General features: G+C 38.6%; 1 long non-coding RNA gene across 15 annotated transcripts in view; it reads left to right on the top strand.

The window, feature by feature from the left end:
• LOC146762491 (uncharacterized) overlaps positions 1–12,133 on the top strand; it is a 195,860-nt gene that overhangs the window by 133,802 nt on the left and 49,925 nt on the right. For 13 of the 15 annotated variants that reach the window (XR_014936693.1, XR_014936685.1, XR_014936688.1 and 10 more), the window contains 3 exons: positions 5,678–5,766; positions 9,777–9,961; positions 10,310–10,472. The exons of 1 other annotated variant lie outside the window; for it this stretch is intronic. This is a non-coding gene — a long non-coding RNA (uncharacterized LOC146762491). The remainder of the gene's footprint in view (positions 1–5,677; positions 5,767–9,776; positions 9,962–10,309; positions 10,473–12,133) is intronic. One more of the 15 variants, XR_014936700.1, reaches the window with a different exon arrangement.

Here is a 12,133-nt window from a genome sequence, read left to right as displayed (position 1 = left end):
CATTCTTATTCCATGCCTCAGACTGCTGGATTTGGAATACAGATGTTTTGTCCTTAGACTTGTTTTCTGTACTTGTGAGTAATAAATGTAACCTTCAAGGCAAAACATTGTGAACTAATTTCTTGGTGGAACGTGCCAGAGCAATATAGGCATTTTACATGGCTACGATTACTTGAGTGATTTTTCTAGCTTGTTTTTTTCTGTTACTATCTCAAGCACGGAAATAAAGATAGCAATATGGATTTAGTATAAACAGGCTCATTGAACTAGATGTACCTATTGAATGAACTAGTTTATTGTAAGGTACATCTTCTAACTTGCAGGTTGTAACCCAGCTCAGTTTGTAATCCTTTGTTAACATTCTAAATGATAAGTTTGGCTTTTCCAAATGGTAATACTATTTGCATTCAGCAGAAATAAAGACTGCTTGTGGCTTCTGATCATTGTTCCTGTAGCATGTGAGTTTTTCACAGTCTTCCTCCTGTCAAGGACTTAAAGAGCTGTGTGAGACAGGACAGTGCCATTAGTCCACTTCACGGGTTGGAGACCACTGGCTACATTTGTCTGTTCCGTACATTACGGTTTCCTCAGGATGATCATGCTGTGGCATGCTGCAAACCCCATCTGCCCTCTCTGCATGCAGCACTGGGGCTCTTCCTGGAGCAAGCTCCTCTGTGGGTTATTGGCACCAAGTTTTTGGTACGGTGTAACTGGAAGGACAGATGGGATGAATGATGGCAAACTTGGACAAGCTGCATTTGGCAGAGAGCAGATCTCTGGAGTCAGTCACTTTATGGGTCAGATTTTCAATTTAAATGTTATTCCATGTGGATTTCCTCATCCAGGATCAATGAAAGTGGTACTGTGAAACTGCTGGGTTTTGAAAGTTACTAGGTTTGTGCTAGGGACTATGTTTCTACAAGGCATGACACTAAGACATTCATGTTTGTCTGTGTGCTTTGACCTGCCAGTAATAATTTCTTGTAGGTTGTGTAAATAAAGCTCTCGTTTTGCTTTGTTGGTTGATGTTGGGGTGATTTAAGTTAGACTTGAAAGCTTTGACTAGTCTCAACTAATAAAACTTAATCACAAGGTAAGAACGAGAGGTAAGAATCTGTCATCAGCTTGAGAATGGATGTGTAGGGTAACCCAAACCTCCCTTAGCATCTCTTCTAACTTGATCTCTTTTGTCCCTATCAGAAAACACACACACACACACACACAAAAAGGCTCAGAACTGTGTGAGAGCATCAGTAAACTTGAAAGCAATATCATGTGGCATAACCATTTGCTTGACGGAGCTATAGTCAATATGTTTTAACTCTACAAGAGACCCATGCTGTAGTTGGTTTGAAAACAGTTATAGGAAGGATTTTCTGAAACATTCCTATTCCTGCAAATAACTGAAGAGATGACCCGTAAAACAAGAATTGCTGTTTGTGGAAAGCTCACTTTAATTGCTGCATAGGATGCTGCAGTTGAGACTCAGTGCTAAAGCATTTGCCCTGCTTGCTCAGTAAAACATTGATGGAGAAGGAAGAGGTAGTCAAATCATGTATATTCTAGTAATGACCATGCCCTAAAATTGAAGGGCAATGAAGCCCTTTTACCTGTACAGATATATGATCCTCATAAACAAAGCTTACTGTTGTTTTCTGAACTAGATTCTGCATGAGTATTCAAACTTTTGCCTTGCCTGGGCTGTATTGAGTAAAGAGGAATTGTATGTAGATATATAGGATTTACTTAGGTTACTACACAAGTAATGCCTCCTATTTATTTCCGTGGAAACTTCAACAGTTACAAAGAGCACAATAACTGTGTGATCGAGCAAGTTCTTAGCTGCAGAACACTACTTTTCAACATAGTCACCACAATTAGCTGTGCATTTTGCCAGTGATGAACCAAGAGCTTGAATGCCATGTTTGTAAAATTCTGTACTACTGGAGGTTGCCTACTGTTGTCACTGCTGAGATGTACTACCTGTCACCTCACTGTGCTCTCAGCCACTGCTTGGTCTCCATAAATGTTCAGCAAGTGTCAGTGGTTACCATTTTCTTCTGCGTGGAAGAATTTGTTTCCACACCTTTGTGTCAGATGGCATTTTGTCAGGTGGCCCCTCTGCTGCCATCTGTCACGTGGCAATGAAATGTAATAGAATATTGTCAGAACGGGCCAACCTCTGCTGCCATACCACCAACATCTGTCACTGATGTTGTGGGCAATTATAATAAAAGAGGAGACATTACTTTCAGAGCAGCCCTTATTAAATGTATAATAAAGTTACTGTATGTAGAAAGTAACAAAGTGTTTTGTTCTTTAATGTTTTTATTATAACAATAAAAAAGAAAGCAATAAAGACAAAGCTAGAGGGATATTTGACCTTGTTTATGTGAAACCAACGTATCAGTCTCTTGCAGTGGCTGCAATTCTTAGTTCTCAAGATGTTCAGTAGACATTTTTATGAGGTTTTATCAAAATGGAAAGCACAGCTTCATATTTTTTTTGCTGTTCACAGGACTGTGTTCAGCCAGCATATCAAAGTGCACCAACTTATTTGCTGTAATTTGTGCTGTCTCTGCACTGCACCCCACGCCCTGGTTTCAGCCCAGATGGGGTTTATAGTGCCCTGATGCTCAGCTTGGTGGGGAAGAGCTGCTGCAGTGATGGCTCTGGGCAGGAAGCAGGCTGCGCTATGAGCTGTGCTCAGTTGCATGTGGTCCACAGGCTGTGGGTTCAACATGCCTGAGATACTGTAAAGGCCAAACATAAACACGATGTTGATGCATCCCTTATACTGTACAGCCAACTCAAAGTGATCTCCACTGTGTTGCTTGCAGATCATGGTTTCAGTCAGCTACAGCCTGCTCATCTAAATGTCTTCGTATACCTTGATTGTAACGTACCCTGAAGGAACTAATGCTTTGAATATGTAAAAAGTGACATGGTAGCTGTATCCCACCATAAGCTAACTGTGCGACCAGTTTAAGTCTCACTGTTTAACTGCTCTGCTTCATCTGTGGCAGTCTCCCTGCCATTTTCGTTAAAAGGCAAACTAGCTCTTGAAGGTCTAGATCAGAACAAAGCACAATTGTATGTGAACTAAATGCACTGAAACTGTTTTGGAAGACAAAGAAGGATCTTTTAATATTAGTGATGCAACATGGACTTCTGTTTGTTATGATGCCATATCATTTGCGTATTTCAGAGTCTACTGTGGTTTTGGAGGAAAAGTTTCATAAACCTGATGCTCAGACACTTAGGCATTGTACATAGAAAGACACAAAGTGTGTGCCTGCGTTTTTACCTGCTCGTATTCAGCTTATGTTAAAGCTTGGGGAAGGAAGGACCACTTCTTTTCCCACTGTACAAAATGTTCCCTTCATTTTGGAAGGTGAAGTGTTAGCTACCGCTGTGATCTTATAAGCACCAGTAAATCTCTTAATCTAAACACTTGCAGGAATATACTAATGTGTCCTGAATAAGGCTTGGCTAGAGCACATGGAAATATGGGAACTTCAAGGAGGAGTTTTCTCTTTGAAGTGAGTTTTCCTTTGGGCTCCTGCACCACAAGACAGCTGACCTTCAGATCAACCAGGGGCCATTCTTCATGCACCTGCTGCTTACATGCCTGAGAAGACATGTAAAGGAGAACCCAACAGTGAAACTTCAGCATTGTGGTGGCTTGTATGAAAGGAGAAGTATATTTTATCTACGTAAGTGCACCTTGCATATATCTGCATCAGCAGCATGGCAGGAAAAAGAAATTCCTCTTGTCCTCTCCACATGAGATGATCCTTAAAATTCTTCACAATAATGAAGCTTCACTGCAAGCTGTAAAGAGCCCTGGGGCCTTGTCAGGCATTCTTGCACTTCTCAGCTTATTCTGTTGCACCTTGATAGAGATAAGACCAATTATTAGATCTTCAGTTTAGACTCCCTGCGGTTACTCAGTGCAGAGAGTTTTCATTATCTATCCTTTACTGCTCTAGCCCTACAGTTTACTTTATTGAGATTATGTACTTGTTGCTAATGGCCGAATTTGACTAGCAGGAAAGGATGTGGTTTTGAATTCTGTGGGATGTCGTTGATGTGTAAATCATCTGATCTCTTCCAAATAATGTCCGCTCCAGAACTTTTCACTGAGGTGTCTAGCCTTCAGATTGGAAAATATTAGGTGATTTTGCATGGTCAGCCTCAGGAGTCTTCACAGGGCTCCAGAAGATGACATCTTCTAAAACCATAGAGCCCCAAGTCTTGAAAATTTCAGGCTTGCATCACTATTCAAGAGAGATTCAAACTTATCAATATTAATGAAAGAATACTTGTATCAGGAGTCCTTTACCTGCCCAGTAGATGTGTTTTAGAACCCTGTCAGAGAAATGTGCAGGTTCTGATGTTACTGTTAAGGCAAAACTAAGCATGTAGAAGGGATTCAAACCGAGATCTAACACGTCAGTCATCTGCTACTGGAACTGGATTTGAATGAGACCTGCATGCTGCTGTGCGACCTTTGAGCACCTCAGACATTAGTCTGCAATCTGGTGTAACCAGGTGAGGCAGGGGCCTGCAGCAGCAGTGGGTGGTAGGGTGTTACACGTATGCTTGTTAGGCCTCTTGCAGCACCTGGTCGATGGGACTGCATGTGTTCAGTGACTGCTAACTTACGAAGGTATAAAAAACTAAGTATTATACACAGCTACTAGTTGCAATTTACACTATATATATATATATATGTTTATGTATTTGTAGTAGATAGGATATAAGGGATTTTAATACTCAGATCACGTGGACAGCTATTTTTTTCAGATGTATGTGAATCTACAATTGAGTAGGCCATGTCAGCAATAACTGTGTGTAGTTCATTTTTATCCAGATCTGTGTGAAGATCCAGTATTTGTATGTACTGATTGATCTTTACATTAGTACCAGCAATCTGATGCTTTCACAGGAAAAAATACTTCTCAGTGTCCTGGAGAGAAAAGGGCTCTCTCTGGTATTTGCTCTGATAAAGATATTTCACAGAGGTGGTTTGTTACACATGCATTCACCAAATTCTCATCTTCTATGGACTGTCAGAGCAGTCAACTCAGAGCAAGTTTATGGTGGTATAAATAGCAGATGCTTTGGCCTTAGCATGCTGCAAATGGTTTCTGACTCTTCCAGCTCTTGAATGGGGGAAAATTTTATTCAGTTTCAAGAGTAATTTTGCTCTAGCTTGTATACTCTGAGTCAGCAGTCTTAAGGCAGTGAGGTGTCTGTATATGATAAGAGAGACGTTACGCTTGAGTTAATGTGCTTTTCTGGTTCAACTGAAAAAGGGGGTAAAATGAGGAGAAAGATAGGGGGGTAAAGAATATCTAAATGAAGCAATGCATCAAGCACTGCCAATAGTCTTGAGTGCAGCTCAGTTCAAAAATTTCAAAACCACTGCTTAAAGGAACAGTGGAAATATTTTCCATCATTTTCTATGAAATGACATTGCTTGTTTACTGTTTCTTGTTTATCTGCTCTGCATGATATGTCATATTTATCAGTAAAACAGGCTGTAGGGGGTAACAGTACTTAAATGTTTATTTTATGATGTTTTGGCCTTTGGTGTGTTTATTCTGCATTTTCTGACTAAATTTGTGCTCAGATAGCTTTTTCTTCTGCTGTTACTCTTTATCTGTCTCAGGCTGCCTGGAAAAAGATGATGTAGTAGTCTGGCAAAATGAACTCAAGATGCACAAGAAGACACTAGAGACTGATCTTCAAGGTGTTCAGGTATTTGTGATTTCAATATGTATACCAGTAATTGTTGCATGATGAAAGGTACTCTGCAGTTTACGGGCTTGATGGTAAATATTTGTGTTAACTCACAAAAGGTGATGATGAAACAACATAAGTGAAAAAGTCGCAAGAAGCATTAAAGCTGCAGTTAATAGACAAAGCTGTGATTGAACAGGTACTGTGTAAGAGGTGCAGCTTGAAGTTCAATATGTGTTTAAGCTGCTGGATATTCTGTCTTATCTGTCAGCTAAGTCAGATTTTACCTTATTACTACCCAAAGCACTCTCGGCCATGTAAGGAGCTGAAGATAAAGCTGGTTCTTTCCTGACGTCCACTAGAGAAAAGTGAAAAGGCAACATCTGAAGAAGGTGCTGTCAAATTCTCGGTGATCCCAGGAGAACTGAATTAGATCGTAGGATCTGAGCAAGCCACCAGTGAGGCTACTGTGAGGGTGAAACTCATTTGAGTGCCTGGAGGTGACAGAAGGTCTTGTGTACTCCAAGAATTTTGTTAAGATTTAAGTAGTATAAACATCTTGAACACAGTAGAACATAGTTTGGCAATTGCAGTTCTTCCACTGTAGAAACTAGACTTTCTAGGTGGATTGCAAGGACAGTTTAGAGCAAGGCTGTAGGTTTCTAGATGTAGGAAAATAGATCTTTCTTCTATTCATGTAAAGGGAAAAGTAGGGCAGGTATCTGTTTAGTCTATACTTCACTGAAACAAGGAGAAAGATTGTGTGATTGTTTTTCAAAGCTTCTTGTGAGCAGGTGATGACAGGTCTGCTATAGATGTGAAAACAAGTGACATAATAGCAAGTAATCACATACATTTTTGTATTACAGTAATGGTGTAGTGATACTGTTTTGATATTTTTATTTATTTATAACTCATTAATTCAGTGAAGCAGATTGGATTGCTAACAGGCATTAAAGGTAAGAGTATTCACAGAATGCTTCAAAACAAAGTGCATTCTAAGAAAATGTTTTAGTATTATCATCCTTACAGTCTTACATTATCTCATCATAACATTGCAAAGTGTTGTTCATAATCACATATTTTAAGCTGAAAAAAAACAAAAAACCCACCAGCAGAAGCAGTGGTACCTCCAAAGAATGTATGTTAAGAGCTGTGTCAGTATTAAGTGAAAAATCATCCTTGTTAAATGTTATACCTTATGTGACCACCTGAAAAGTAAACACAAGTAAATAACAAAGTCACTCTAAATATTTTAATTCCGAATCTATACACTGTACCAGCTATCAGATACTTATTCACATTCGTGTTTTATTATGTGTGCATTCCAGTGGTTTTGGCCGTATGTTGGTAGACCGTATATTGACGTACTCTTTTGAATTTTGCTGTTAAACTGCTGGTTTGACTTTGTACAGTTTACTTCATCTGAGTGAGCCTCAGATGCTTTGCATACATAACTGAAGCACCCGATCTTGCTACACATAGTACAGATGTAAGATGTGGGATCAGTGAATGATAGTGTAGCATTCTGTTTTGTCTTTACTGGCTGTTTGGGTGGTTTTTTTTTTCGTTGTTTTTGTTTTTTTAACATTGGTCCTCCAATGCAAGCAGTTGTTAGTAGCATCATCCTAAAATGTAATGACAGCAACAAAAATTCCCTGTTTTCTTCCAAGTGTTTTTGAACCTTGAGCCAGATCACTGGCCTTCAGAAATATCCCCAGTCTGATTTTGGAGCAAGAAGAAAAGAGCAGGAAACTGCTGTGAGAAGCTGGTAATGTAGAATTAGAAAATGTTTCTCTTCAGCTTTCAAGAGTGATGTTATATTTTTATAAGAAAGATTAATTGTATCTAAACCATTTTAACTTTTAAAGTGTTCAACTACTCAGTTACACATTCAAATGTGAAGAGTTCACACTGTAAGACTGGATAAATGAGCCTTATCCAAATTCTGTTGACAATAGGTAGGAAGAATAGTATCTGAGAATATTCTGTAACCTGAAATTAGGAGAGTTTTATAGCCAAAGGAGAAAAAATTGGTGGTCAAATCAAATATCCTGTATTTTAGATGTGAATTACAGACCTTACGTAGTTCGAAAACTCATAATTATGGGGAAAATAAACTTGACTTTGAATGTCAGGTTGAGATCATTCTAGCACATCTGATTCCCTCATAATAAGGAAAATCTAGAAGTGAGATTTTCCTTTTAGAAATCTCAAACTATATGTAATTTGGATAACAATGAGTTAACAAGCTACTTTAGAAAGGAAAGTTTTTTCCTTCTTTGAGGAAAAAAATGCACATAATACTTAACTGCAAAACTTTTTTTACTTCTAACAGTATCCCAGTATACTATTTTCTAAATAAATTGCAATTACAATAAAACTACTCACGAGTGCTGTTATATTTGAGAAATTTTTATTCATTTTAGTTTTCAGAGGAGTAGTTCTGTTTCTGAAATTGTCTGTGATTTTTGGGACCCGAACAACTTGAAATCAGTATTTTAACACAGTATTTCTAGAAGAAGATGGCATTTTAAGTGGAACTTTCTGGAGTGCAAAGCTTCACTCTCAAAGCCCTACTGTGTTTCATTCCAAAAGATTCTGCATTGAGTGTAGGGAGTATTAGTTAAAAAAAAAAAAAAAAAAATACAGGACCTGATGCAGGATTATTCCAGTTAATTGTATAGGCTAGATCTTTCATTCTTGTTTGCTATATCTTGTAACCAAGGCAGTGGTTTTGAAATGTGCTGTAGTATCGACTAGTCTTTTGAAATTGATTCGCTGTGGAATGGTGACAGTGTTGTTTGGTTGCTGTTGACAGTGATGTTTGGATTTCAAAATGACATCATCACACCTATTACGCAGTCCAAGCTTGAGCAAATCAAATGTAGCAATGGTAGTTAAATATCAGCTGTAAAATCCAAATATGATGAGGATGCTGGGGAAGAAGAAAAAAATAAAAATTAACTGACTGCCTTCACGTTGCAAGTTCCAGAACTTGTGGTCTGAAAGTTTGGGTTTTTTGCTAATGTTCAGAAAGATAAATGATTTTTTTCCTCTTCTGCTGGGCAGAACTTGGACCTCAGTATCGTATATAAAGTGTTACATGTGGAAAGAAGAGAATTTAAGATGTGGATTAAGCTTGGGTTATAATTTAACTGACAGCAAAACACCAGAGAAGAGACATGAGCTGGGATGAGATGAAATGAGACAAGACATGAAAGAAGGGGTAAATTGATGAGATATCAGTCTACAGATGGGATGTGAAGATACATGAGTGGAGAATGAGATCATCACGGGGAAGTACACTAGGGGAAAAGAAGGGGCTTCACAGGAAAGATCCCAGTAGTCTCTTATGGATAGTGGGAGGATTGATTTAGTCCACAGGAAAATGAATATGAAAAATGATACAAAGATGGGCTGGCTTCCAAACCTCAGAGTGTCCTGATTTTTCTCGCAAAGTACTTCAAACAAAACAAAACAAAAAAATACTGAGTATGACCCTGAACCTCAGACAGTACGTGGGGTCTGTGCACCTTGATGGTAGTCCCACCTAGCTAAAACTACATAACCACGCTTTCAATTTTGGTAATGAAAGGCAATTTTAGCATTTGAAGGAAAGTACTGTTTTGCTGAGAATAAAGAGAGGAGGCAAAATTATTGCCTTCAATCTAAACAAGGCAGTAGATTTCTTAAAATGTTAAAATTTGCCTTCCATTCCAGAGACTGAAAGCATGCTTCCATGTTTCCAAGTAACTGTGTCCTTTGTGTTATGCTGAAGCCAAATAATTTCTTATGGATGATAAGAGGTGGAATCGATTGCCAAGTCCTGTTGAATGAAATTTCAGTTGGCACAATTATAATCCATTTCAAGATCCAGCACCTTAAAATTTCCACCTTCAAGATGAAAATAAATACTTGGCTGCTTGCTAAGTATTAAATGATACATACAGATATGTCAAGTTTCTGCATTCCTTGAATCGTGTCCACCCCACCTCTTTTCTAATTTTATTCCCATACCCTGTTAGGAGTCATTAGGAGGATCTGTTCAGAGAAGTGCACAGAAATCTGTTGTTCGACTGAATTTGCAGAATCAACTGGCAGACTTATGAGGAAAATTCTTCTGGAATTTCTTCTTACATCTAATTCTGATAGGAGGAGATTGGTGTTTGGAGGAAAGAGAGAGTGGTCCTCGCACATTCAGTCTTTTCTGGTCAGTGTCTTCACTGGAAATATTACTGTGCGTCTAGATTGCTGGTCAGCAAAGGAGTTCTGATTTTTTTGAATGTCATCAACTTTTTCTTTTAATTTTTGCTTTAAGTATAACAGTGAGCTATATTTAAAATTCATAACAATGCATTATTCTAAGACTACTTGTGGGGTTAGTTTTGGGTGAAGCTGAAAATGTAGTGGTAGGTGTTTTTTTTCTGAAAATAAGAGAATTAAAAAATGCTGAAAGATATTTTGTTCAAAGTTGGCCAACAGACTGAGACAGGAATGATCAACTTTCATGTTCAGTATTTTACATTTAGTTGACCTGTTCCTGACTATTTCCTCACAGCAGGGAGCAAAGAGCTACTCACATTACAGTATCTCCTGAGGAAAGGATGGAAGATCTGAGCCCACGGGCTGCGTCCCGGGACTCATTCAGCAGAGAGGTGGGCTGTCCTCCATTCCAACTGTCACCTGTCCTCAGCTCTAGCCAAAACAGAATGCCTAAGGAAGTGAGTAAGAACAAGGAAATTATGTATCATATTTCTGCTGAATTATCCCATGGTGTTCAGCCATCCTAGAGGTGTATTCAGCCAGGCATAGTTTCTTTGTATTTAGTAACCACAGTGGATTTCTGTTCTGTAAGCCTGTGCACTCTTCCTCTGAGTCCTGTAAACTTTGAGCATCTACATTATTCTGTCAGAGTCCCACAGCTTAACACACGTGTTATGAAGAACCGGTGCCTGTTTATTTATTTGGAACTTCCTCCTCCTCGTTACAGATGAAATAATGTATTCTAGAAGCTGACAGTGGAGATGGTAGAGGATTATTGAGATGATATTTTGAAATGTGAGTAATTCTGGGAAGATGTTCGCTTAGTGGGGTAGGTCAGCGTGATTTAGTAGTCCAGGATAGGGTAGCCTTGTAAATGGGAGAAGTACTAACCTAAAAGGTCTGTGCTCCAAGGGGATTTATGTCATAGCTGCCATATCAGTTCTAAGCATGGGCATGTTTGGTAACAGCAGAAAATCTCATGACAGGTTCTACTTTAAGGAAGCGTTTAAGCATATTTAACTCTACTACCATGTTTCAGACTGAGGACAAGTAGTTAATGAGTCTGTGTTTCAATCTTGAGATATTTTGTATTTATAAAATAAAATTGTGCTGGAACGTGTACATTAAAATCATGTCTACCTACTTGCTTGATTTACACCATATACCTCAGACTTTGCTGTCATTTCGTATGTGTTAGATTGCCTTCATTTCTTCCTCCTAAACAAGTGGAATCTCGTTGAGATCATTAAGTTCAGTAATACCCAGTTCTCCAACAGATGAGATCTGACCAGGAGTGAGAAGTGGGAATTGAAGGGGAAAGGTGCGTTGTGAACCCTGGCATTAAAGAATATAACAAGGACAGGAGTCATCAGTCTTTTATATACTGAAACACAAGATCTCCCTGGAACGTGTTAATAAATGCTCAAACAGTACTTAAAGAGACAAAGATCCAAAAGACTGTTAAGTTGTCAATATTTCTACCTTCTAAGAGATTGCTGGTATGCTTTCTTTCCTGGTAGAGCAAATCAGTGGATAAATTAGGATGTTGCCAAAAGTCACCAGCCATATATAAGATTAGTCTGTTCTGAAGCTTTTGGGGTGAAACCTGTGTAATATAATGATTTCCTTGTAGTCTCTGTCCATCAACAAGCTCTTGAGTTATGGGATGAGAAGACAGAGCAGGTTCATCTGTCCTTTGCAGTGGGCATCATGCAGAGCTGAAGATGAGAAAGTTGTGACTGCCTGAGCTGCTCTTTTTCTGAGGCAGTCACCTTTTTGTCACATCTTCTGTAACAAGTAAAATAAAAAGCGCATCTCTTTGCTATGCTTGTAAAAAACATTAAGAACCTCGAATGGAAAGCACTGTAAAGAGCAAAGTATTAAAATTACTGTTTACACATGCAGTTTTGCAGACTGCTAAGATTCCTTATGCAAAACCAAACGATCAACCAGACGTACTTCAAAAGTGTGATGTCGGGAGACTGTTAAGTTTGGTTGCCTGTGGGAGTTCTTCCTTACTAGACTTCATTTTGAGGTTTTTAAATGCAAACAGACTTTGAAAGTTTTAGTCCACTGAAACTTAACTTAAATGTTGAATCTTCTTTGTGGCAAATTATTA

The sequence above is a fragment of the Coturnix japonica genome, chromosome 1, assembly GCF_054131305.1.
Source record: "Coturnix japonica strain WE chromosome 1, WE-NBRP24, whole genome shotgun sequence".
NCBI lineage: Eukaryota > Metazoa > Chordata > Aves > Galliformes > Phasianidae > Coturnix > Coturnix japonica.
The sequence above is the reverse complement of the archived record's forward strand: the minus strand, read 5'-3'. Positions and strand labels throughout refer to the sequence as shown.